The sequence below is a fragment of the Neoarius graeffei genome, chromosome 26, assembly GCF_027579695.1.
Source record: "Neoarius graeffei isolate fNeoGra1 chromosome 26, fNeoGra1.pri, whole genome shotgun sequence".
NCBI lineage: Eukaryota > Metazoa > Chordata > Actinopteri > Siluriformes > Ariidae > Neoarius > Neoarius graeffei.
In genome coordinates, this window is record NC_083594.1 from 32628070 (window position 1) to 32651577 (window position 23508).

The 23508-nt window shown below is 41.5% G+C and overlaps 1 protein-coding gene across 2 annotated transcripts in view; it reads right to left on the reverse strand.

Moving 5' to 3' along the window:
* The window catches only part of st3gal8 (ST3 beta-galactoside alpha-2,3-sialyltransferase 8), a 42466-nt gene extending 22462 nt beyond the window's left edge, over positions 1-20004 (reverse strand). Inside the window, exon 1 of one of the 2 annotated variants that reach the window (XM_060910389.1) lies at positions 19832-20004. The gene's annotated coding sequence lies outside the window, so the exon portion shown is untranslated. Of the gene's footprint in view, positions 1-6682; positions 6706-19831 lie in introns of those variants that run through there. The other variant, XM_060910390.1, reaches the window with a different exon arrangement.
* Between the last annotated feature and the right edge of the window lie 3504 nt (positions 20005-23508).

Consider the following 23508-nt stretch of genomic DNA (forward strand, 5'->3'; position numbering starts at 1 on the left):
ACTGTTGATTTGACTACTCCTAAAGATTCTGCTATCTCTTTGATCGGTCTGGGGTTTTTTTTCTGGCTCATGATGTCTTCTTTCAATTCTACATGAGGTGCATCAAAGAGGTGCATTAACACCTCTTTGGGCTGCATCTTGAAAGTTCCCATAAACAGCTGCCAAATGCATATTCAACACATGGAATCAACTTCAGATCATTTATTACCTTAATTTGTCATGAAATAAGGAGAAAACGGGTCACAGCTGGCCATGAAGTAGCATATCAGTTAACTGTCTGATTATTGTTGGGCCTGGGAAAATGGAGGGACTATGTTATAAATGGCTGTAATTCCTAACTGCAAATGTTTTTGTTAATTCCTTCAAATTAAAGCTTAAAGTCTACACTTTCTTCACGTCTTGATTGCTTCATTTCAAATCAATATATACAATACACAAAACATACATATGCAGACACAGAAATTTACATTATATCAATTAAAAAGGTATCCGAGGTCAGAATTGTTTAAAGTGTCGCATACAATCAATGGACTTCCTTTCTGAATTTCTGAATCTGACCTAAAGCCAATTGAGATGGTTTGGGGTGAGTTGGACCGCAGATTGAAAGAAAAGGAGCCAACAAGAGCTCAACATAGATGGGAACTCCTTCAAGACCATTGTAAAACCATTCCACGTTGCCACCTCATGAAGCTGGCTGAAAGACTGCCAATGGTGTGCAGAGCTGTCATCAAAGCAAAATGTGGCTATTTAGAAAAATCTAGAATATAAAACTATAAAATATTAAAAATTTGTTTTGGTTTTGGGGGCGGCACGGTGGTGTAGTGGTTAGCGCTGTCGCCTCACAGCAAGAAGGTATATCGAGCCCCGTGGCCGGCAAGAGCCTTTCTGTGCGGAGTTTGCATGTTCTCCCCGTGTCCGCATGGGTTTCCTCCGGGTGCTCCGGTTTCCCCCACAGTCCAAAGACATGCAGGTTAGGTTAACTGGTGACTCTAAATTGACCGTGAGTGTGAATGGTTGTCTATGTGTCAGCCCTGTGATGACCTGGCGACTTGTCCAGGGTGTACCCCGCCTTTCGCCCGTAGTCAGCTGGGATAGGCTCCAGCTTGCCTGCGACCCTGTAGAACAGGATAAAGCGGCTAGAGATGATGAGATGAGATGTTTTGGTTTTTTTTTTTTACACTTTTTTTTGCTTACTACTGTCAGTAAACCTGCTGAGAGCGTCCAAACTACAAACATGGACTACACTCCCCAAAACTCACAGCGCCCTCCATCTCCAGACTATTGACATCAGCTGACACTCATCATCTTAATTAGTCTCCCTGCCTATATAAACCTCTCTCTCACACTAACCCAATGCAAAGTATTGTTCTGCTCTCACCAGTTCATACCAAGCCTTGTTGTTTCTGACTGACTCTCATTTTTCTGACTCTTGCTTCTCCCTTCCTCATTTACGCTCTTTTGTCTTTCCGCCTTTACATTGTTTGCCGATTGCCTGACCCTCGCTTGTTCTACGACTCTGATTCTAGTCTCACGTTTTGGCTCTGACACTGTTTGCTTCTTGTTACTCTTTTGTGCATACATCCGTAAGTGCCTGCACCGTGACAACTACCTAATTTCTTATGTGTTAGTTCATAGTTCTGATGCCTTTAGCATCATTCTACAATGAAGAAGATAATAAAAATAAAGAAAAAACATTGAATTAAAAGGTGTCCGTACCTTTGACTGGTACTGTAGATACCTACGATTAAGTTTAATTTATAAATTACACACAATAAGATATCAACAACATTAACTAATAATAAAACAATTATAACAAACACTGGAATAACAATTTTGTGAATTTGGTCTCTCTCTCTCTCTCTCTCGTTAACAGGATTCTGAAGTTTTCACTTAATATTTTCGTGGCTAAACCATGGTTACCAAATCAGTGGATCAACTTTAATAGGAGCAGCTTTACACCTACGGTTATCTAATCTGCCGAATATGTAGCAGCAGCACAATGCAAAAAAAAATATATCATACAGACACAGGTCCAGAGCTTCAGTTACTGTTCACATCAAACCTCAGTATGTGGGAAAAAATGTAATCTCTGTGACTTTAACTGTGGCACTGTTGTTAGTACCAGATAGGCTGGCTTGAATGTTTTAGAAACTGCTGATCTCTTGGGATTTTCACACACAATTACAGTAAATGAACCGTTATGAGCATCTGAACAGTGTCAATTGTCTGAGTGTTTGCATAAGTGCAGAACACGCATAATATGTTCTCTTGGTAGAAAGCACACTTATTAGCCGAGGGAACCACCTGCTACACTGCCAGTAAATTTGCCGAGGAATGGTTTATTTAGAACCCTGGGATCTATCTGGCATTATTTATTGTCATTTAGGACAGCAATCTCTGATACTGCAGCAAATTTCAAATCATCTCAAAAAAGGATCAGTAGCTGCTCTTACTGTAATTCACCATGCTCATAATGTTTCCTGCTCATTCTCGAGGCAATGCTTGCAATGCTATAACGAAAGTGAAGCATGAAAGCAGTCGGAAGTGCAATCACTGTATAGTGGGAAGGCAGAAAGAGAAAGAAACAACTGTTGTCTCATGCTGAGGTTGCAGGACTCTGGCAGAGCTTCAACCCCATCCTGGCTACAATAAGCAATTTCATAAATAAAACAGCGCTTTCGATTTTGAATGCTAAAAGCCTCACAAAAAATGGTCTCTAAACTGGTATATGTCAAACACTACTTCAAAAATCAACTGCCTGACTGCATTCAGTAGGTAGTACTCCTTAATAGCGCTTGACAGACATATTAATAAAATTAGCCAAAATGAAAGAAGCAGTTTGTAATTTTTAGAGCTCTTTGCTGCCCATGAGGCAAGCTGCAACTGGAATGAAAACACTGACCAACCATTCCTTTCCCCCCCCCAACCAACACCTCTGCATGCCTCATGATTTTTCATCTCATCTCATTATCTCTAGCCACTTTATCCTGTTCTACAGGGTCGCAGGCAAGTTGGAGCCTATCCCAGCTGACTACGGGCGAAAGGCGGGGTACACCCTGGACAAGTCGCCAGGTCATCACAGGGCTGACACATAGACACAGACAACCATTCACACTCACATTCACACCTACGGTCAATTTAGAGTCACCAGTTAACCTAACCTGCATGTCTTTGGACTGTGGGGGAAACTGGAGCACACGGAGGAAACCCACGCGGACAACATGCAAACTCCGCACAGAAAGGCCCTCGCCAGCCACAGGGCTCAAACCCGGATCTTCTTGCTATGAGGCAACAGCGCTAACCACTACACCACCGTGCCGCCCTGTGCCATATCAGTATTCTGTTAATTACCTCGCCCACTACGGAGTAAGCGGGGCAAGGTATTGTTTTCGGTCAGGTTTCTTTGTTTTTTTGTAAACAATATTACGGGAAAAAGGCTAGATCAATCTTCATGAAACTTTCAGGATAGATGGGCATTGGTCTCAGATAGAATCTCCAACATTTTGAGGGTCATCCAGTCAAGGTCACCAAAAAGGTCAAAATTGTTTTTGTTGTGGCTACTGCCTCATATACAGGTGCTAGCCACTACGTCATCATGCTGTAAAGGCCTCTGCATGCTCTTGCGACAAGGCTTTCGCAAATAGCTTTTCGCAGACAGTTGTAATTTATCGTTGAGCGGGGAGTAATAGGCATGCGCAATGTTATTCACCGGCACAACGCAAGGGGGCGCGAAGTCGCTAGGAGTAGTTGGTGGGTGTGGTTAGTGGAGTGTTTATCCTCCGGTTACTTATAATGACTAGAACTTTTTTTTTTATAATGACTAGAACTGGAGTCGTATAGATGTACGTACTTCCTCAATCAACCGCTCTTCGTGCTGCTCCATCTTCGCTCGTGTTTTTAAAAATGGCGGTAGTGAAAACAAACCAAACCGGGAAAGTAGGGAAGCGGAAGTGCGTGTACAGTGGATGTAGAGTGGACCAATCAGAGCCCTCTTGTCTGCGGCGCTGTCTGCGAGGCTTCTGCGGTGGTCACAATTTTTGGGAGGTGCGCGCAGAGCGTCTGCAAAGGTGGGGGGGCTATGCAGACACTGTCTGCAACGCTATCTGCGAGGACTGGGTTGTCAGCATAAATTGGCCTTAAGAATGTAACGATCGTGCACTGCGCATGCATGTGTTCCGATTAAAATGGCCGGTGAGAGCATACAATTCGGTTCACCATTCAAAATAAATGGACTACACTAAAGAAATTGCTTTCAGACATGTTTATGCTTATTACAGAGGGAAAGTGCGTTCCACTGAACTCTAGCAATGGGCCATTTCCGGGAAATAAGAGTTTCAGTCATGGCGACAGCGTGTGTATGTCAGCCTCGGTTCGGAGGTTTCAGTTTTTAAAACTGTAAGAGGTAAGAGTAGAATAATATAAAGTACAGACACTTGGTATATTTTACTTCTGTGATTTTTAAATTGTTTATTTTTGGATTACACTTCATTTTTGTGGCTACTGCCTCATAGAGTAAATATACATGTATAAGCTATATTTGCTGTATGGACATGGTATCAGAAAACAATTTTATTTATAAGCAGTAGCCACATGTACCCACAGAGTACCTATTTTTTTCACAATATCTTCTTTCATATTCATCATAAGTGCTACCGGGCGAGGTTTGTTTTGCCTGGCAACACTTGTAATACAATTGCACTGTTTGATCACCAGAGGTCCCAATCTGCCCAACCCACCCACTGTAAAAGAAAAACATGGACCATGTAACTCCATTGGCTTCCAGTCTACAGAAATACATGTGCACACAGACACACCATGCCCACCAACCTTCCTTCATGTTGTCATATTTGGAGCCAAAGTCTGTGCAGTAGAGACAAGAGTTGAAGTCAGGTACAACAACTCATTTGGTAGGCCCACCCCTTCTCCCAGTGTACAGTGGTAGAAATAACTAGGCACTGCATCACTAATCAGATGAATAGTCCCATTCTCAACTTCCCTTTATTACATCTATCCAGCAAGGACATTTATCACATGAACAGGAAATTCGTTGACATTGATGTGACTAACATTACCCAGTCATCATACTGGTGTGGAATGCTCCGGCAATGCAGTGTGAGTTAATAACGCATTATTTGGGACACATGGCTATTCCGCATGCACTGTAAACGAATTAGCCTACTTATAAAATCCACTCTAATGTTACTGGTAGCGTATATGTTCACTGATAACCAAATGGCTTTTGCACAAATTTTGAGAGCTGGCTGGCTGGATATCGTTATTACTGAAATAATATAGTTATCAAGGTATCATATGACTATGCAGCTATCTTCCTATTAAACCTCTCGATGTTCCAAAAGTTTTTAAAAGAAATGTCTAACAGTTTGTATTAATGCATGTGTCAGAAAAGTTCAAATTGGTAAGTACGTATATGAAATGAACAGACAGGGCGCCATGCAGGTGCTGCAGTCGGTCTCTTCTGGTCAGGGCTGTCAATCGCTTCATTCCCATGTGTGGCCACGCCTTCTTATGATCTAGTGGTACAATGCTTTAGAAACTAACTTCGGGGGGAAAATAAAAAGGTATAGCTATCAGCATAGGGCAAACTCACTGTTCACAACATTAGACACTGTAGATGGAAAGAGGGTTTAGATGAGAAAAAAGGCTATTTTATCACTGAAACACATGGGGATGGAAAGGTTTTTTTCTTTTTTCCCTAATATATTTCTATTTATTTAAGTATAAACTAAATTAATATTTTATATCTGGATTTCTCTAAAGCTGTTTTGTGGCAATGTCCAATGTTAAAAGTGTTATGTTAGTTTATATGGACACGAGTGTTTTACTGGGAAATACTCGTATTTTTCATACAAACTACATCAGGGACATTGAGAACTACAACGTAACATATTTTTCAATATCCTCACTCGTGAAGATATCGATGAATTGTTTTGATAAAATTGGGTACTCTTTGTTTGTGATGTGTCTATATAATAAAAAGAAAATCACATGTTAGCTTGAAGATATGAAGTTTATCTTCTCGTGTTGGAAAACTCACATTTTTCATACAAAATGCATCGCGGATCTCAGTGACATATTTCCCGATATTTCACTCTGATGACGTGACTCCTAGTGTTTTTCCACTGACTAGATGTGCACTGTCAAAATGGCAAACCAGTTCAAAATTAAAATTCTTTTGATTACCTTGCATTTTTTTGTGTGGATGCGTCCATATAATATAAAACAGGGGTTCTCAACCTTTTCTGCTTTGAGGCCTACCTATTCATACTTGTAACAAGTTGGGGCCCGTTAAAAAAGATCTCCAATTATTTTGGCTCATCTATTCTATTAGAATCTAATAATCTATTGTAAAGTGTATTAATGGGATGCAACATCACTCCCTGTTACAGACGGGAGCCCAGGAATTAAATAAGTGCAATAAAAACAAACTGTTTTTAATTGTAGATATTGTATTTAAAACTCTATGGATGTGTCAGAAGCCCACATAAAACCATGCATGCAGGGCTTTCTCAGTCAAAAGGGATTAATGATCCAAAAGTGGAGTCTGGTCGATTAACACAAGAACTTATTGTCTTGTTTGTGTTCAGCAAACAAGCAAGTTATTAAAACCAAGAAGTACACTTAGAAGTGGATACAGAAATCACTCAATGGGATAGATCCTTACACATTAACAAAGAAGGATTTTTCCTATGAGTTGGAAAATGATCCATCCATTGAGTTCCCCGACATCTCGACCAACCTGGTGCTGCAGACATCATTCTCCACGGACAAACAGATGAAAACCTGGAAGAGCATGGAGGCGTACAACTTTTTATATGTGGCTGTGTTAAAGATCTGGTGATCAGGACACTACAAGATAGATGGCAGTAAACTGATCTAAGTGCAGGAACAGTGTTTATTAGCAGGCATGATATTTAAGTCAAGTTTGTTTTTATAGCGCTTTTAACAACAGACATTGTCGCAAAGCAGCTTTACAGAGAATTAAAGACTTTAAACATGAGGTAATTTTATCCCTAATTTATATCCAGTTAGCAAGCTTGTGGCGATGATGGCAAGGAAAAACTCCCTCAGACAACATGAGGAAGAAACCTCGAGAGGAACCAGACTCAAAAGGGAACCCATCCTCATTTGGGTGATAACAGACAATGTGATTAGAAATAACTCGCTTCTATAACTGTGTCATATATAGTCACAAACTATAACTGTGAAACCAAGAAATTCATTATAGTTTTAACATGAAGTCTGTTTTGTTGACGTTATAAATTATTCATTGATGGAAACTTGAGTGCAAAACTGCTCATGACAACTGCAGTCCTAAAGTTAGCAAGTCGACTGCAGTCCTCAGCCATAAATGCATTACTATAAGTGTCCAGAGCCATCTTCCAAGTTTTTGTTTGTTTGTTTTTTTACAAAAAGCAAAACAGAAATCAGAGTATTTAAACAGCATTATAAACATGGCTAGAAACAAACGAGACAGTGATGCTTCACAAAGCCTCTGTGAAAACAGCTTGCATATCTGTGCGTGCTGATTGTGCTCAAATCAACGTCAGGTGTTTCCCATAATGACTGGGTCCCAAGCGCACACACAACGCGCCATGAGCTACGCCAGACTCAAGCACGCAAAGGCACGACAGTCAAGTGTTCACCTACTGTGTGACCACAACTTTTAGCTCACTTTGTATATCGCCATCAAAATGCCTCATTTTCATCGATAACCCATTGCAAAGCATCGCGAGCTGTAGTGTGACTGTAGCTTAATGAGGAGGATGTGACATCGGCTGCAACCCAGCAATTGTACCCTACAATGAGTAAAAATTAGCTTCGACTTGAAAAAAAAAAAATTTGTGGCCCACTAGATGGTGCGTCGCATCGGAAACGCTGATATAAAGAACATTACATGGTGCCATGAAGATATGAAGTTTATCTTCTCATGTTGAAAAATATATCAATCATTCACTTCGCTCACTCATAATACAGTTGTGGTCAGAAGTTTACATACACTGACATGAATGTCATCTTGGATATGAATGTCATGGCAATATTTGGGTTTTCAGTAATTTCTTTGAACTGTTCTTTTTCTGTGGCAGAATGTACAGCATACATCTTTAATTAAAAAAAACACTAGAATTTGGTGCACAAGTTTTAATTTTCTTTGGGTTTTCTGAAATCAACACAGGGTCAAAATTATACATAGAGTGTCAAAAATATACATACAGCACACCTAATATTTGGGTAAAATGTCTCTTTGCAAGATTCACCTTGACCAAACATTTTTGTTTACCATGAACAAGCTTCTGGCAGAATTCTGGTTGGATATTTCATAACTCTTCATGGTAGAATTGGTAGAGTTCAATTACATTTTTTTTTTCTTGGCATGGACTCGACTTATAAGCACGGTCCCATGGATTAAAGCAAAAAAAAAAATTATCTGACTGAAAAAAAAGCTCCATGTCGTTGGCCCCTACCATGTCAGCGATGCGTCAAATTTTAAACGCCGTGTTGTCCATTATCCCCTAGGCCCCTACTTATAGTACATTTACATAATTTTAACAAATGACTAAGGCTAAGGCAAGACTTTACCATTGTCATTACTGGCTATTTATGATGAAACATCAAGTTTTCAGCGCAAAGTGCAAATTTATTTCAACAATACTTTAGTAATGCACAACAGTGGTTCAGAGAAAAGTGCAAGTGCAGTCGAACTTGAACCATGCTTTCAGAAGAGTGGAACAGAAAGAAAAATAGGAAAATCTGTTGAAATAAAGCCAGGAAACAAGAAAAGTAAAGTGAAAGTTCACTTTTTCTGCTTCTTCGCAGTGAAGCCAAAGGCATCTAGTTTGGCAACACCTGATGCCCGTTTTTGTTTCTTTTTCCTTGGCACAGCAGCAGGAGCTTGCCATTATCGCCCATTTCATTTTGCCAAGCCCGTCTCCGCTTATTCTTTACCGTTTTGTCGATGTCTGACACATCTGTGCCTTCATTTAAAAGAAGCGCGTTCCTGCTGGCAAAACCGAAAGTAATTTGACGCGCTCTAGTGATGGAAATCGAAGGGCCTATGTCAGGTGAAATATGGCCTTATACGCAGTACTCGAGTTGAGGGGGGGATGTGGGAGGATGGCATCCCCCTTCTGAAATAAAAATCTCAAATCATCCCCCTTATAAAACGTCCATCCCCCCATCACATCCCTTGGGCCATTTTACCAATTAATGTGGAAATTAGCCTACTATTATTTTAACAAATATTACTACCATTTCAACATTAGAGGCTTTGCGCAGTGATAGCCTACATGTAGCCAGATAAAAAAAGACGCATATTTATTTATTCGGTTGCACCTCTCATTCACACCTATACGGAGGTTTCAGTCACTGAAAACAGCTACTTTTGCAAACTCTGGGCAGAGTGGAGATTTCTGAAAACTCCATCTTCAGACACTCGTGTAAATCAGGAAAACGAAGCAACAGTGGGCGAGAGGGCGTGCATGAATATAATGAGTCATTGGTGTGAATCTTTCACCGAATGCCAATTGTCCCGGTTCTTCATGAAATCGCACGCGCACGCACAAATTCATTAGGTTAAATTTCAAATAACTGTTCTTGTGCACTTGCGACACCGGAGCCACTTTCCTGAATTTTGAGCTTTGGAGTATTCGCTTCTTTATCTATTTAATCAATGAATTTGTCACATACATTAAATTACTAATGTAAACCATTAGTAGTCTATTTAAGCAATAGCTGTTTTCTCCACTGCTTTCCGACCTTTTGTGCTTAGTGAATGAGACACTTCATTACACTCCACTGACCAACATCCAATTCCGGACTTTTTTGAAAATGTAAAATATAGGCCTACGAGATGTTTTTTTGGGACTTAATTCGCGTTGGTCATTCACTATTAATTTTTGAGACTAACGAGGCACTAAATACTGTGGAATTATTTTCTCCTTACTATGAAGTTTGGCATCTTAAACAAGTGTCGGGAAATCTTGCAGCCCGACTCTGCAGCCTCCAATGTTTAAGCGAACTGCTGAAACCATAATGTTTAAAGATTAAATCGTAGGCTAATCAAACTAAAGAAAAACACAGCCTTTCCAGAATGTTGTCTGCCGAAGCCTGTTTAACCTACAAAAGGCTTAATAGCATAGATCTTGCTGCGGCTTCAACAGGGCTGTTTAGATTTTTCACCTGATCACCTTTCAATAGGCAAATATCATTATTATTATTACTACTACTACAATAGGCCTAGTATTAGTAGTAGGCAAGTAATTGCCTAGTAGTAGGACAGCCAAATTGTTTCATCAGTGGAGCCGCCGTTAAAAGGAAACTGATGCAGAGCGCCGCGGCTCACCTCGGGGTGAATCGTGTCCCGAGGCGCGGGGCTGGCCCACCCTGGCAGCGCTGGTTCGTTGGGGAGAGGGCAGAGGTCGCTGGCTGCCAAGTTTGGAGAGGCTGGGACCACCCTTGGCCGAGTTACGAGCGTCCAAAGTCGGGCTGGAGCCACCGATAGAAACGAAACTCAAGCCAAGCACCGCGGCTCGCTGCCTACGCCGAGCCTCCCCGGGACTAGACAGTAGCGTAGGCTGTATTTATTTATTTAGGCCTATCTAGCGCAACAACTTATTCCTTTACATATACTCAAACATAGCACAAGAAAGGGTTCAACAACAGGCAATCACAGCAGCTTGGTGAAGTTCTAAATCACATCGGTGTCAGACCTATGGGCCTACCCCCCTTTTTTCCTCGGATCTGCATCACTCTCATTATTGATCTTTAGCGCTCCCAGTTGACGGAAATCCGTCGTAGCGACGGAAAACTTTAATCCATGCGGTCCATATATTTTCAATAGGGTTGAAGTCAGGACTTGTTTTAAGCTTAATATTAGCCTGCTTTATCCTCCACAACCAGCTCTGATGTGTGTTTGGGTTCACTGTCCTGTTGTAATTCCCAAGTCCCAAGTTGTGTTCAAGTTTCTGATGATTTATGCTGAAGAATTCTGAGGTAGTCCTCCTTCTTCATTATTCCATCCACTTTGTGCAATGAACCAGTTCCACTGGCAGCAAAACAGCCCCAGGGCATGATGATCCTACCACCACCACCCAACTGGCACAGTGTCCCTCTGTACGTGGTGGTCATTGTGGGTAAACAATTCCATCATTGCCTCATCTGACCATACAGCTATCCTCCAGAAGGCTTTTTCTCTGTCCATGTGGCCAGCTTCAAACTTTAGTTAAGCTTGAAGGTGTCAATTTTGGAGCAGGGGGTTATTTCTTGGATAGCAGCCTCTTAGTCCATGGTGATCTGAACTGCAGACAGTGATCCATCAGCTTCCAGTTCATGGCAGGGCTGTGCCATGGTGGTTCCCAGGTTGTTCCTGACCATCCAAACTAATTTCCTTTCAGCTGAGGGTGACAGTTTGGGTTTTCTTGAAGCAAAGTGGCTTGGCAAAGTGACTACACCTCACAATAACTTGCATACAACTGTTTGAACTGATCTTGGAATTTGCAGTTGTTTAGAAAAGGCTCCAAGAGACATTCCAGAGTTGTGTATATCTGCGATCCTCTTTCTCAGATCTGCACTGAGCTCCTTGGACTCTCATTTTACTGTATGTTGGTCAATCCAATGAGTACTGTAAACAAACCCTTTTTATGAAGGCACAGAGAAGCTACCAACTGTAGTCAATCATGATTACTAACAGAAAGTTAAGAGACCTCGGCCTTGGCAAGATAAGAGACATTTTGGTAGTTTCAGCACCTCTGAATTAATAATCTAAGTGAGCGTATGTAAATTTTTGACCCTGTATGTATAATTTTGACCTTGTGTTGATTTCAGAAAACCCAAAGAAAATTAAAACTTGTGCACCAAATTCGTGGGTTTTTTTTAATTAAAGATGTATGCTGTACATTCTGCCACAGAAAAAGAACAGTTCAAAGAAATTACTGAAAGCCCAAATATTGCCATGACATTCATATCCAAGATGACATTCATGTCAGTGTATGTAAACTTCTGACCACAACTGTACACTCACCACTCGAAAATAAATTTCATATCTTTGCGCAACCATGTAATATCCTCCATATATTACATTACAGGCATTTAGCAGACGCTCTAATCCAGAGCAATGTACAACAAGTGCAAACGTCAGGTCAGAAGTGCTGAACTTCTAGACAAGAAAGTTCTAGTGCCAAATGAACAAGTGAGAATATAACACCTCGTGTAATATTCTGTTGAAGTAACAATCAGCAAACAGCCAAGGAAAAGAAACCAATCATACATATGAGCTGACAAAGTACAACTAAATAGAGAAAAATAAAAACCCCAATGGCTAACACTAAGGCCCAATCCCAATTCTAATTTCTACCCCTACCCCTTCCCCTCCCCCTTCCCCTTGGCCCTTCCCCTTGAAACTGAGCTACAAGGGATAGGGCTTGAAATTCAACCCCTACGTATTGGGATAGCCCTTCAACGATCACATACGTCATCGGGTACCTCCGTCAGCGTTTATGTTAGCAAAACGCGACCAAATGCGTCATTGGCTGCGACCAGCCGCTACAGTCAGAGCCAGAGGCAGAACCAGAAATCTCTGCTGACAGGGTGTGATTTGTTAACTAACACCACTGAATGGGATATCTTTGGCGCTTCGTGCACCACATCCGACAGAATGAGGTGTCAGAACACTCATGTAAACAATAAAAGCGAGAATAACAGAACAAAACGTATGCAGTCAAGCAACCGAAAACAATACTCACTCCCAAAGCTTTTTAGCAGCAGCTTGGATTTCAGAAATCACTGCTCATTCTCAGCTCGAAAGCGAATCAAGCGGCGTGTTTCCTCTGGATAACAACTTAAAACACGTAAATAATGGAGAAAACACATTTATGACAATCTTTCGCCGCGGGAACCGCCATCTTTCTGAAATCCGCATGAAATCTCGCTGAAATCCGGATAGCATTCAAACCCCTTCGTTCAGAGTCAGCTCCAGGAAAATCTCCGTTTGGAGGGGTACAGAAGCCCTACCCCTTCCCCTACCCCTCCGCGTTAACTGGGATTGGGATACCCCTACCCCTTCACGTGAACGCGCAAAATGGAGGGGAAGGGCCAAGGGGTTGGTCCAAGGGGTGAAATGGGATTCGGCCTAAATCATCATGACTAGGGATGTTAACCGATGACCGTTTGACCGGTGGTTGACCGAATCAATGTCAACCAGTTAATTTTTTTTTGGTTGTCGGTTAAAAAAAAAAAATCAATCGTTTTGAAGCTGCCGATTTTGGAGCGGAGAACCTGGAATTCTGTGTTGTAAACGCTTGGGGCATGCCATGCGGTGTAAGGACGACAGCTGACAAATCAGAAACACCCATTCAGTCATGTCCCGCCTCAGTTGAAGACAGCTGACAAATCAGAAACACCCAATCAGTCATGTCCCGCCCTCCCGCCCCAGTTGAAGACAGCTGACAAATCAGAAACACCCATTCAGTCATGTCCCACCCTCCCACCCCAGTTGAAGACAGCTGACAAATCAGAAACACCCATTCAGTCATGTCCCGCCCTCCCGCCCCAGTTGAAAACAGCTGCCACTCGGCGAGAGAAAAGTGTAGACACAGGCTTTTTAGCTTACAAATTACTATTCTGTTTTTTATTATTATTATTATTATTATTAGAAAGCACATCGAGTTTAGTCCTGCCTTGGCCAGTGCATTCTGAAAGTATGTTTCGGTCTGTAGCCAACAATGCATGTTATTGCAGATCATATCTCTCCACACAAACTAAAGGCGGAGATGCCGACTTTTTCACGGCTGAATCGTGCAGATCCGATTTTTTTTTAGGGGGGGCATTGGAGTGTCTGAATAATTTAATCAGAGTAAATTCTGTATTAAAATTACTGAATAAGCAAATGCCGTTGAAATTATTCAGACACTCCAACGCACCCCCCCCAAAAAAAAAATCGGATCTGCACGATTCAGCCGTGAAAAAGGCGGCATCCGCCAAAAGGCGCGCCGTTTGCATCTCTGTTAAACTCATAGGTTAACTGACTTTAACCGGCTAATGAAGCTCGGTGGTCGGTCAAGATTTTTTTTAGTTTTCGCCATCCCTGATTATGACTAGACGAGACAGTACATAGCCTGGGTTGGTCAAGACAGCTAAGACAGCTACATGATTACACAGTGGGCAGAGAAACAAGGGAGAGGCGCAGCCTGAAGAGGTGGGTTATACAAATAAAACTGAATTGAAATTGTTTTCCACTTTAGTTTTTCTGGTTGCTATATCACATTAAAGGTGGAAAAAGATCCGACATGGTTTATCTGGGTTTCAATTTTTATATCATAAAATCCTGCAATGTTACCAGGGGTGTGTAACCTTTTTATATCCACTGTATGCAAGTTTGCTAATCAAATCAAGAAGGCTGAGTTCAACTAAAACTATTTGTATCTGCTTATTTCTCAGAAATTTAGCTCATTAAAGCTCCTTATAATTGCTTCTTCTTCTTCTTAATAGGTGTCAAACCCCTCTAGCATCCCAGAAGGAGTCTATCAGGTTCCCAAGGAGCAGTCGAGCAGCAATAAGTGAAGACATTATAAATCAAGGATGGAGCCCCTTGGATGATGGATAAAAATACATTTAAGAATATAACTACTTGACATGCGGGCGGCACGGTGGTGTAGTGGTTAGCGCTGTCGCCTCACAGCAAGAAGGTCTGGGTTCGAGCCCAGTGGCCGGCGACTAGAGTCGTAGGTGTAGAGTTTGCATGTTCACCCCGTGTCCGCGTGGGTTTCTTCCAGGTGCTCCGGTTTCCCCCACAGTCCAAAGACATGCAGGTTAGGTTAACTGGTGACTCTAAATTGGGTGTGAGTGTGAATGGTTGTCTGTGTCTATGTGTCAACCCTGTGATGACCTGGCAACTTGTCCAGGGTGTACCCCGCCTTTCGCCTGTAGTCAGCTGGGATAGGCTCCAGCTTGCCTGCGACCCTGTCGAACAGAATAAAGCGGCTAGAGATAATGAGATGAGATGAGAACTACTTGACATTACCTTTATATATGGGGTCAGTGTGCCACTGAACCAGTGCCAATGGATGCTACAAGGGCTCCTGACCTTTCCTCTGGAAGCTTAAATGTAGCGGGCTAGACAGGGGCACAGTTTTCTGGGGTCAGGACACTCAGTTGACTGGTGGGGAGAGCCGCTGCCTGCCAAGTCCCACACATCACTGTGGTTAAAGCTGGCATCAGGAAAAGCCGTTCAGTCAGCAAAGCAGCAGGCAAGCAGCACTCCTCCTCAGTCATCATTCTTAAGAATAAAAGCCCTAATTACCAGGCCTTAGGAAGGAAAAAATGAATAAAGTTGAACCGCTCAAAAATGGCGGGATTATCTGTTTCTTCTTCTTCCTCTTCTTCTTCAGTAAAACAATATTTAAAAAGAAAACTATTGGCACTGGATGAGTAAAGAGTCATTGCAGATGCTGAATATGAACCAACTTACATTAAAAAGAAAATGTTTGTGAAAAGTGTACTTTGCTGAATGATATAAATTCACATCATGATTATATTTGAGATTTGATTGCAATTACAATAAAGAAAGGTCGCTGCTATAAAAAGATTGTTTTCACTCGTGTTCCTGTGTGAATAACAGGACTGTATGTGGTGATGTTATAAAGCTAAACAAATGCCCTCTCATCTGGGACCACGTGTGCTTTCATTCTCAGGCTTTGTGGAGTTTTTAAATGGAAGCTGTTATTGTGGTGTTTGTTTTTTTGGGGTTTTTTTTGAAGAGGTTAGACATTATAGGCAACAACCAGAAAGAATTTACTGTATGTTTTCCGGGTCTGAGGAAAGACTTGTTATATCCTTTCAGTATTAAAACAGGCTGTCCCACATCACCAAATCTGTAAGATAAAGTCTGGTCAATTTCTGTGGAAGTTCACACAGTCGTTCAGCTTTTGCTTGGCACCATCCACAGGTTCATTAGCATACCAATATGACACAAAGGAGCGAGTGAAATGGGAAACTTTAGTGTTCCCTAATACTGAAACTAGAGGCCCTGCAGCATTTGCTAAACTCTTCAGATTTGATTGTACATTGAGATGTGCCCTTTACTCAGCAGGTATCTCCTCATATAACCTCGTTATTAAACAGGCAGAAAGAACCTGACTCTCTACCAGGATTACACAACCACCACATTCTTAAAGTACCTCAGCACCAACAGTTAGCACTTCTGGGGGCTGATTTCCATTTAGGGATGGCGAAAACTAAAAAAAATCTTGACCGACCACCGAGCCTCATTAGCCGGTTAAAGTCGGTTAACCTATGAGTTTAAACAGGGATGCAAACGGCACGCCTTTTTCACGGCTCGTGCAGATCCGATTTTTTTTTTTTTTTTTGGGGGGGGGGTTGGAGTGTCTGAATAATTTTATCAGAGTAAATTCTGTATTAAAATTACTACATAAGCAAATGCCGTTACAGTCCATGAAAAAGCCGTGAAAAAGTCGGCATCTGCGCCTTTAGTTTGTGTGGAGAGATATGATCTGCAATAACATGCATTGTTGGCTACAGACCGAAACATACTTTCAGAATGCACTGGCCAAGGCAGGACTAAACTCCATGTGCCTTCTAATAATAATAAAAAAAAAAAACAGAATAGTAATTTGTAAGCTAAAAAGCCTGTGTCTACACTTTTTTCTTTCGCCGAGTGGCAGCGGGAGGGCGGGACATGACTGAATGGGTGTTTCTGATTTGTCAGCTGTCTTTAACTGGGGCGGGAGGGCGGGACATGACTGAATGGGTGTTTCTGATTTGTCAGCTGTCGTCCTTACACCGCATGGCATGCCCAAGCGTTTACAACACAGAATTCCAGGTTCTCCGCTCCAAAATCGGCAGCTTCAAAACGATTGATTTTTTTTTTTTTCACCGACAACCAAAAAAAAATTAACCGGTTGACGTTGATTCGGTCAACCACCGGTCAAATGGTCATCGGTTAACATCCCTATTTCCATTATACAGACTGGTGTTTGGATGAAGTTTAATATCACACCACAAAAGACAAAACTAGTTTTGCGCTCTGGTTGTGAAATCACAAAATAAGCTCAATAATTCTGAAACCATCTGTAGATTATTTGAGGCTAAAATCATACCAGGTAAGTTTTAGCTACAGAGCCCACAGAACTAGCTTGCTAACTACATTGCTGTAACATTGCAATTACTGTATATTTTCAAAGACTTGGCTATTGTTGAATAAACTATTATACAAATTACAATATCCTATTAGTAACCGTGACACAAGCAGGTTAGTTTACTAGCAGGGAACAAGCCTGTTAGCAATCCGCAACAGCAGGAGTACCTGAGGGTGTTTCCAACTTGCATATGATGCAGACACTGGTATATCTTAGAAAGTAAAGGGGTTGGGTGATATAGCAAAAAATATATTACAAATTTTAAGACGTTTTCACAATACACAATTTCATTTAGGTATTTTGGATATTGATTTACGTTTACTAAGAGAAACTATGTCTCTCGGCTGGCCTGGGAACGCCTCGGTGTTCTTCCCGAGGTGTCTGGGTAAAGGGAAAGGGAAGTTTGGGCTTCCATGCTCAGACTGCTGCCTCCGCGACCCGGCCCCGGATAAGCAGATGAAGACGAGACGAGACGATTTATGTTTACTAAGAGAGTGTGAGCAAACAGCAGTGATTCCTGTGGTTATATAACATTTTACATTCACAACATTTAGCAGACGCCCTTCTCCAGAGAGACTTTCAGAAGTGTATTGTAGTCTCCATGTAAAATAAAGAAATTTACTTGCCACAAAAAAATATATGTTTAATGAGCTACGTGTTGCTATGGGTAATGTTTATCAGTGTTATAAAAGTACTGATGATACATGTTCTATATTTTCTACAATCATCATTTAAGCATTATTCTATTTTAAGAGCGTGACACCAGTCGAAGTTTACAGGTTATCTACGCTGATCGTCAGAACTCATGAAATTCATAATCTGAGCTTTCAAAAAAGCTCAATTTCATAAGCATGGTACACAGTAATATCACACACAGCTAATAAACAGTTCAAGCGCCACAAACTCCTGCATGTTCTTTTTCTTGCAGGAGACTAATAGACTGGTGCTACGTCCTTATAGCATTTCTTGTATCAGGAATTGGGTCACCTGAGTTAAAGCACCAGAACTGCAAATTTTCAGGGAATGATGTGAATTCAAATCCCAGCCAGACTACAACTGCTAAGCTCTTGAGCAAAGTCTTTAACACTCAGCTACTCTCAGGTGCTAGTCATGCTTGTCTCCAACTTCACTTCAAGTTAGTGGGGGGGAAAAAAAAAAAAAGAATTGCCCCTTGGGCTTACGCTGCAGAAACAACACAGTACTGACGCCACACCTTAACGCCTGGCTTTAAATGATAAACTGTGGGTAGTATCTACAACGAACTATCTCTATCTTTTTATGTTTACATAAACATTTTTAAATAGGTGGAAATACATATAAAATCCAATTCCGAGACTTGATCATCTGTAGCTTCAAAAAAAAGCTTATAACTTGCTTGAAGCCAACCAGTGAAACAAAAGGATCCACGAACCCGACATGAAGAAAATCATCAGCAAAAAAAAAAAAACATTCTACAGCTCAGTCCACAAACCCAGCCGTTTAATACTTTCTGAAATGTGAAAGATTTTAATTTGCACATAGTAGAAAGGACTGTAACGTACAGTAGGAGAGTGGGGGTTGTTGAGAACCGCTCGCTCACAAGCTCGTTTCCAAGCCTAAACCCGAGACACAAATGTTCTAAATAAGAAGCAGGCAAAACTCATATATGAAGAGCTAAACATGAGCCAACAGCCTGCTTGAACAGCTCTGAGCTCAGACATCTTGGGGGAATATAAAGCAGCTGCCCCCACCCCTGCCCTCTTTCCTCTTTCCAGTGTCCCAGTGTATTATACATAAAGAGGACCTCCTTGACCAGATGCATTTAAAGTAAATCATATATATTTTTTTATATTTGTCACGTGTATCCTAATGACTTGGAGTATATGTCCACTTTTTTATCCTCCTAAAGCTGGGCTGAAGTGACGTCTGTTTCTTATTATAGATCACCCTACAATTTCCCCCCCTTAAATAACTATGTTTGTTTGGTGTTGGGACTGACAAAAGTTCAGCCAGGACACCATGATACCGCCTGTAATCCTGTCATCCGGCCAAATATATCTCCACTAAACTGAGAACGAGACCAAACCAGTTACTTTAGACTAGTTTCAGCATGTGAGAGAAGAGGAAATATTTATGAAACCTTCCGCACTAAGTTTTGTTTGGGAGGCTCCGAGTCCTGTTCACTCGACATGAAGTGTGAGTTTACAGCTTTACTCCTCGACACACTGCTTAATTCTCTGTTTAAAAAGTTTCCTCTCCATGTTAGTTGGGGTAGTTAACACACACACACACACACACACGGTCTAAAAGAGTGACGTTAATGTTAGACTTCTCCAAACTCCTCTATCTGACTGGAATTACATCCACAGACACAAACACCAACCGAAATATTCATCTCACCTTCTGTTTGATAGTTTTTAAAAGCACAGCGGATGTGTACATTTGTTTCCTCCGATTTAAAAAAAAAAAAAGGTAAGAAACTGTGGAGGGTTTTTAGGGGGGAAACTACCGTTTCCTTTCGGCATCGTCTAGCAAAATGTTTCCATCACAACTTCAAACTGCCGTACCAGTTGAACACGTCTATATATATATATATATATATATATATATATATATATATATATATATATATATATATATATATATGTGTGTGTGTGTGTGTGTGTGTGTGTTATTTTACTTACCCGCTGCCTTTCAGCTAGTCTAATCGAGCCGCTCGGTTTTGTCGTGACATGCTTCTGGTGTGGAAGGAGAAATTGTCAAAGCCGAAATTTATCACGAACGTGTCGCGTGCGAGTGTGTTTGTGTGAGAGTGTGTGTGCGCGCACGAGAGAGCGCGTGCCCGCGCATGAACTCCCTTTCTGTATTCGACGCTGAAGTGAAACTTTCCTCTCTAATGCATGAGTCAGTTTAGTTTAAATCTCCTCATGCAACCCACAGGACTCCTTCATGAAGTCTGCCCCACGCCTGGACTTCATACTGTAGCTACACTCAGTGTTTTAGAGACCTCCAGTGTGAAAACATTTCATGTGTCCGTTTAATATCCCTTTACAACAGTGGCGGCTGCTGGTTTTTCAAACAGGGGAAGCCCATTTTACGCATTCATCGTAAAACCTGTAAGCCGGATATCAAAGCATAGAAAGGTGTGCCCCATTTGATAGTGAAGTATTTTTGCTTGTACATTTCATGTTATAGTCTGGCTTGCCAGGCTAGTGCCTCATATCTCATCTCATCTCATTATCTCTAGCCGCTTTATCCTGTTCTACAGGGTCGCAGGCAAGCTGGAGCCTATCCCAGCTGACTATGGGCGAAAGGCGGGGTACACCCTGGACAAGTCGCCAGGTCATCGCAGGGCTGACACACAACCATTCACACTCACATTCACACCTACGGTCAATTTAGAGTCACCAGTTAACCTAACCTGCATGTCTTTGGACTGTGGGGGAAACCGGAGCACCCGGAGGAAACCCACGCGGACACGGGGAGAACATGCAAACTCCGCACAGAAAGGCCCTCGCCGGCCACGGGGCTCGAACCCGGACCTTCTTGCTGTGAGGCGACAGCGCTAACCACTACACGACCGTGCCGCCCTACTCCAATCTAATTATTCAAATGTTAGCGACAAGAGCTAAATATGTACCATAACATCGTTTGAGTATAGACGTCCAGAAAGGCCACAAGTTTTAAGTCACAAGAAAAATAGCTTATCAACTCATGAAAACCACTTGTTATCTAATTTGCCTCACTTTTTTTTTTGTCTCGTGTTTGTTGGCGTCAAACAAAATTGGTAGCATGGAAGGAGAGCTTCCTGATGTACAGAAAAGCTCTTAGTGCTCCTAGATCAACATATCTCTCCTCCCTAATAGAAGATAACAAAAATAATCCTAGATTCCTATTTAATACTGTAGCAAAATTAACCAGGAGTAAGTCTACTATAGACACATGCACACCTGCAGTATGTAGTAGCAACGACTTCATGATTTTTTTTAATGACAAAAAATTCAAACTACTAATTTAAGGCCAGACAATGTACGTGACCCCGTAGTTAACAGTGTAACTGTATCAGATCAGCAATTAGAATGTTTTACTCCCCTTAGAGAAATTGAATTACTTTCATTAATCTCTGCATCAAAAGCCTCAACTTGTGTACTAGATCCCTTACCTACACGTCTATTCAAACAGATAATACCTGAAGTAATTGAACCGCTTCTAAAAATAATAAATTCTTCTCTTACGATTGGCTATGTACCCAAATCCTTTAAACTAGCAGTTATCAAACCCCTGATTAAAAAAACTGACCTTGATCCCTGTCAGCTGTCCAATTATCAGCCAATATCAAACCTCCCCTTTATCTCCAAGATCCTTGAAAAAGCTGTGGCACAGCAGTTATGCTCATATTTGCATAGGAATAACATCCATGAAATGTATCAGTCAGGATTTAGAACAAATGTAAATGACCTACTGTTGGCATCTGATCAGGGCTGTCTCTTGCTGCTTGTATTGCTTGACCTTAGTGCAGCATTTGATACCACTGATCATTCCATTCTTCTGGATAGACTAGAAAATGTTGTGGGAGTTAAGGGAACAGCCCTCTCCTGGCTCAGGTCTTATTTAACTGATCGCTATCAGTATGTTGATGTAAATGGTGTTTTTTTTAGACATACTGAGGTAAAGTTTGGTGTTTCACAAGGTTCTGGCTTGGGTCCACTGCTTTTTTCTTTATATATGTTACCACTCGGTGATATTATTCGCAAACATTGCATTAGTTTCCACTGTTATGCTGATGACACACAATTGTATGTTTCTGCAAAACCAGACGAGAGACACCAGCTTAATAGAATTGAAGAATGTGTAAAGGACATTAGACACTGGATGCTTATTAACTTCCTTCTGCTTAACTCTGACAAGACTGAAGTACTTGTACTAGGACCAACTTAGTACAAGTACTTGCAGATAGAAGTAAGTTTTCTGATTACACAGTGACTCTGGATGGCCTTTGTTTCTTCACGTGCAGCAGTAAAAGACCTTGGGGTGATTATTGACCCCAGTCTTTCATTCAAAGCTCACATTGATAACGTTACCCGGATAGCTTTCTTTCATCTCAGAAATATTGCTAAGATAAGAAATTTAATGCCACTACATGACGCAGAAAAACTAGTTCATGCTTTTGTTACCTTCAGGTTGGATTATTGTAATGCCTTACTGTCTGGATGTTCCAATAAGTGCATAAACAAGCTCTAGTTAGTTCAAAATGCAGCAGCAAGAGTCCTTAATAGAACTAGAAAATATGACCACATCACCCCTGTCTTATCCACACTGCATTGGCTCCCAATCAAATTTCGTACCGATTATAAAATACTACTATTGACCTTCAAAGCACTGAATGGTCTCGCACCGCAGTACCTGAGTGAACTTCTGGTCCTTTATGACCCACCACGCCTACTTAGATCAAAAGGTGCAGGCTATCTGCTGGTACCTCGTATAGTGAAGGCTATATCCGGGGGCAGAGCCTTTTCTTACAAAGCCCCACAGTTATGGAACAGCCTTCCAAGTAGTGTTCGGGAATCAGACACAGTCTCAGTGTTTAAGTCTAGGCTGAAAACATATCTGTTCAGTCAAGCCTTTTGTTAATGGTGTTTATGAGGTAAAGGTGTAGATCTGGAGGGTCCTTAGACATAGAGTGTTTTGGTAAACTGGGATATATGGATGCTGTCAGTCCCCACTCGCTTGTTCACTCGAGTTTGTTGACGGTGTAGTGGCTGGCTACTTTATGTCCCGGGGCTCCCTCATGCCTGTGTTACCTTCTGGCTCTCTCCTTTTAGTTATGCTATCATAGTTAGTTTTGCTGGAGTCCCTGCTTGTACTCAGCGCAAAATGTATACTGTACCTACTTATTCAGGTGACATTGGGCATACCTAACAACCTGTGTTTTCTCTCTCTTCTCCCCCCCTCCCCAATCTGTCCCTCTGAGTTACATGTCAAACCTGGGATCGAGGTGCTGACCTCTTCTGGTCCTCAGACCTGCCTGATCCATCCTGATGCCCCATGTGTGGTTGGAGTCTCTTCACATTGCTCCTGTGGAGGATGGCCCCATATGGACAGTTGAAAGTCACACTTGGAAGACACTCTGGACACTTACACTAATGCTTTTGTGGCTGAGGACTACAGTTGGCTTGCTAACTTTGGGACTGCGGTTGTCATGAGCAGTTTTGCACTCAAGTTTCCATTAATGAAGAGTTATAACATCAACGAAACTGACTTCATGTTAAAATTGTTAATGAAAAAAAGAAAGAAAAAGAAAACAGTGATTTCTAAATTTAACTTGACTTGTGTTTCATTGCAGACAGTATGACCCCACGAT